The following is a 5,162-nucleotide window of genomic DNA, read 5'->3' as shown; positions in this document are numbered from 1 at the left end:
AAAAAAAAAAAAAAAAAAAAAAAAAAAAAAAAAAAAAAAAAAATAACTCGACTCTACCTCATAGAGAGGAACAGGTGTTGCCACTACGTTTTGTCGGAATGTCTGCCGGTACGATGGTAATGACGCGTGAAATTTGTTTACAGGTTAACTGAAAAGCGCGGGATATCTGGTTTAGAGAAGGGTTGGATTTTAATGGATGAACCCGTTTCGCGGATTCGATTGTTACGAATTAAACGATATGACGTTGCGAGGATGTATCTCATGTTAGAATTTTGATCCGAAAACTTGGAAATCCGATTTTATTTCGAAATGAAACGTAATTGTACGATTTTACACCGCCTCGCTTTATCATTTATATCGTTAAATTGTCTTTCGATATCTCTCCATATTTGTATGTATTTTATATTTAATTATAATTGAAGTGACGTGCATTAAAAAGTGAATAAATAAATAAGTGCGTACAACAATTAAATCATCATCCCCTCTCTTCCCCTCTCTCCCCCTATACAAATACAATATCAATCGAATTTATCATTTTATTCTTCGTTAAATATAAAAATCAATTAATTTTCTCCCATTCTGAAAAAAGTATGATATCCAGAGAAGCTTAATAAAAATTCATTACAAAACACGCGACCTATCTCAATATTAATGACGAACGATCAATTAAACCCGACGATTAATTAAATTTAAAGATATTGCAAATTAACCGTGGAAATTACTTTAACTTAAACTTTCTGCGAAATTTTTCTGTTAAATTTCTCCTTGTTGTAAATGTATTATATGTTTCAACGATTGTTCCAATTTCTGGATAGGAAAATTTCTCTATGGATGGGGATCGATCGTTCCACGCGCAAGGGTGGTTTCGTCCAGCCCTTTGCAAAAAAAGAAAAAGAAAATGCCAATGTTCAAGGGCGAAACGAGAATTATGGAATCATTTATTTCCAGGCATCCTGTTCTCGGCTGGCTGCTACATTTCCTACGGCGAGAAGATATCATTCCAAGGGTGGGGATATTAAAACGGGCGATCAATTCTGTGTACGAGACGTGGCAAGGACGTGGAATGGATCTCGTGGAAAAATTTTCAATACGCCCCTCTCCCTCTCCCCCCATCTGAATTTCCGATTCAGCCTCGATCTATTTCGAAATCTGTTCATTTTTGCGACGTGCCACACTCCGCGCCAGTTGTTAAAGATGAAATTAATATGGAATAATATTTTCTTCGATACGTGTTTCGATTTAACGTTCTTCTCTTTTCTTTTTCTCTTAGTCAGGGGATAAGAAAATGTAAATTCGCAAGATCGTTTTAAAAGCTTTTTAAATTATATTCCAAGTTGATTTGAAAATGATTGTGCTGGGAAACGAATGTCTCTCGAAATAATTCAGTTTAAAATTGATAAATGAGAGGTAATCTTATTTTTCGAAAGAATTATACGCATCCAAATTATAGAGAAGTATAAAAATATTGATGAATTTTGATGATTTTTCAATAGAGAATAATTTTAGAGAAACGACGAGATTAGAAACTTTTATATTACTTTATTCAAAAGCAATAAGACTATTTCTGACGTAGCATAGGAAGAAACGATAATCACGATAATCACGTACCTAAAAATTACGATTTCAACTTCGTTACAAACTTCCTCCTCCGTTAAGACACGAAATGATGTAAGTCACGAAAGCATTCATTTTCACCTTTGATCATATGTTATGAGTAAAACGGAGTTGAAATAGTTTCTCTAAGAAGAAATTACACCAAGATTCCCCATAAATAAGTCACACCGAAGAAATATATATTTTAAATTATAATACAAAACTCACGCTTCAAAGCGTTTATCTCTAATGTTGTTGCGTTAAAACGACTGTATAATATACCATTGTTGAATTATTTTCCGCGATAATCATCAAAGATATAAAAAAAAATAATAATAATAACGCACATGAGAAATAATTATCGGCATTTATGCAAACCTCGATACATTAAATCCAGGATTCTGACTCATTTCTGACCCGTTCTCAATAATTATCTCTCTCTCTCTCTTTTTTTTTTACGCAATCACTATTACACCAGAATAAAGAAACGAATTTAAATGGCGAACAAAGAAACGGATTTAAATAGCGAACAAAGAAACGTATATTTCCCGTGTGAATTTCGTGAATGGAGCACGCTGCAATCTTGCCACCTGTGTTTCTGATTCATCAACCAGTTCTTGATTACTCTTTCCTTTGTGTACAATCGCGCCAGACAGAGAGGATACGGATTAAACAGTGGATAAAGAAATTGAACAGTGGTAATAATAAGAAATGTAATCCACTTTTTTACATATATCGTATACTTTTTGTCTCGTACATTTCTACTTCAGAGTTAAAAAAATCCGTATCCACTTTCATAGAAAAAAAAAGAAAATATAACAAATCCGAGTAACGATTATTACAATCGTTTGATATCGTATCGATTATTAACTGTGGATGAAAACTTTTCACGTAGTTAAATGATAATAAAATTTAAATAAGTATCTTTTTCAGCAATTGGAAAAAGGTAATGTTGAAGCATTAATAGATTTCCCCTTTCCTTTTAATTTCGATATTCCTATCATCTATCGCATTCATCCACTTTCATAGAAATAAAAAAGTGTAATTGCACGAAAGTATGTGCCAACTCCATACATTGCTACTACATTTTCTTACTCGAACACACAAAAAAAAAAAAAAAGAAAGGTAATTCCGCTATTAAATACATCTTAGATTTCGCGTCCATCATAAAACTTAATTACTATCGTCATTAATCAACGTGTCAAATTATAATTTTAAAACAGTGTACTCGATCTTAGACAGTTTACTTCTATTCGAGCGCATGCATAATTTCGAAAAGAGAAAATTCTGAAGAAAAATAGTGGAAACGAAAGGATCAAACGAAAAGCATCCTCGTCAGCACGGAATCCCTTTATTTTCCTTTGTACCGATACTCATCGCTACTAAAAAAAAGAAAAAAAGAAAAAGAAAAATAAAAAAAAAATATTAAAACACCGAAAACCGTGGAAATTTCACGCGAAATTCGCGACCAACGGGAAGAAAGAAAGAAAAAGAGAGAGAGAGAGAGAGAGAGAGAGAGAGAGAGAGAGGGAGGGCACGTTGTCTCGCCTCTTCACAGTTTCATTTTCCGCCAAGCGAATATCCTGTGGATATATAAGAGGAATGATATTTCAAATATTAAAATAGACGATGGATGGATTTTTACCATCGTCACACGAGGCCAAGACCACGCTTCCTTCCGTGGAAATTTCAGGGGGAAGTTTCGCCGCCTTCCCTCCGTTTAATAACATGCGGTTGAAAGACGGTTGAATCCGAGCCTCTTGTTCGAATTTTGAAAACGCGACCGCAAAACCACGACGCGTTTCCTCTTCCTGGTTTCGATCGTTCGAAAATACCGCGGCACAAAGAATTTTATTTTATTTTATTTTCCTTGATGGTCGCGTAATTAACGAGTGACCGATACGGTGGTAGCTCTGAAAATTGCTCGAGGTGTCAAAAGTGTCAATGGGGAGGATGTGTGAAATTTTCTTCGGAGAAAATTTTGAATGGATCAGGGAAGAGGAATTTTTTCTTTTTTGGAACAATCGTGTAAACAATTAACGAGCGAATATCAGGTGAAAATAGTGAAAATTGTTCGAGGTTGTGTCATGCGAAGAACACGTGAAATTTACTTTATTTTTATTTTATAAATATTTAATAAATCTCTGTTTCTGTCTCAATAGTCTCACGCCATTATTTAAAAACAAATTTCGATGCATTTTTGATAAAAATAAAATCCAAAATTTATATCGCCCGTCTATTAATTAAATCCAAAATCAAAATAAATATCTACTTCCTCTAGAGAGCAAGAACGATTTAAAGTATCTCTTTTACCTCCGTTAAACTCTCTTTCTCCAAAAAAAACCACACATCTCCTGTTCGAAATTAAAAAAAAAATTTACATATTATCGTGTAATACACCGTTGTAAATATTATATGCATCGTGGTGGCGAAAAGCGCAGATTTCGCGCGAAATTACGCGCAAAAAATTTACTTCGTTAATGTTCCACAAAATATTCCACGGGGAAATATCCCTCCTTGTCCGTTCCCGAGAATTATGTTATATCTTTTTTTTTTTTAGAAAACACGGAATATTACGCCACTCGTCTAATTATCCTTCCTTTGTAAATTCACGCATGTCCAGTCATCCAGATATACCTGTTTATAATCCCGTTCGACAATTGGCGGACAATTATTTCAATGATGCTCGGTCGATGAAGCTCGGAAAGAGAGTGAGATTCAGTTTTCTACGCGTTATCAAGGGGATAAATCAAACAAATAAATCAAACACCGTGGAGGAAAACAATAGGGGAGAAGGAACAAATATGTTTCGTATATACAGCCTCGATGCTTTTATCGATCGTCCAATTTATATGCACGATTTATACGCGTTATACGAGGTCTCTTTCAAAGTGCTCCCCATATGGCGTGAACCGACTCGATCATTCGAGAACTGCATCATTATTTTTCCTCGATGTATTCCCCGCGTCTATGATTTCCGCGTGTTTCGAGACAAATTATGGGAAAAAGTGAAGGAATTTCGTTATACGTAAATAATTTGCATTGGTATTAAAGGAGAACTTGTTTCTTTTTTTCGTTGTTGTTGTTTTCCGTTTCAAGATTACGCTCGATCTAAATGAGTTATTCGATTATTACAAGTTGTTCGCCTAGGAAAAATATCACGCTGAGGAAAAATGACGGTTAAAAATGATATTTTATCTGATAACCTGGAAAATACGACTTGTCATCCGGTTTGTCGATACCTCGACAATCTAATTTACATTCCTATCGAGCTTATTTACATGATATTTATATTTGAAGTGCTAAAAATAGAATTAGTTCGCCTTGTATTACAATATCGATTAAGAAATGATTGATAGTTTATACCGATCCTATATTCATGATAAAAATATGTAAATTTCTAAAATTTATATACGCGATATCTGAATATTACACTCGCATCCACGATCCAAATATAATTAATAGCACAACAAGTAAATAAAGAAACAAACGTATCCTTTGGATATTTAAAATTTTAGTCGAAGAATTGAATCGAAAAACTCTCGAGTACTCTCTTTCTAAAGAGATTT

General features: G+C 34.0%; 1 protein-coding gene across 6 annotated transcripts in view; it reads right to left on the bottom strand.

The window, feature by feature from the left end:
- The window catches only part of LOC102681738 (nephrin), a 164,932-nt gene that overhangs the window by 145,601 nt on the left and 14,169 nt on the right, over positions 1–5,162 (bottom strand). The gene's annotated exons all lie outside the window — the stretch shown is intronic.

Source organism: Apis dorsata, unplaced genomic scaffold (assembly GCF_000469605.1).
Source record: "Apis dorsata unplaced genomic scaffold, Apis dorsata 1.3 scaffold_272, whole genome shotgun sequence".
Taxonomy (NCBI): domain Eukaryota; kingdom Metazoa; phylum Arthropoda; class Insecta; order Hymenoptera; family Apidae; genus Apis; species Apis dorsata.
This window is presented reverse-complemented; position numbering and strand designations above follow the sequence as displayed.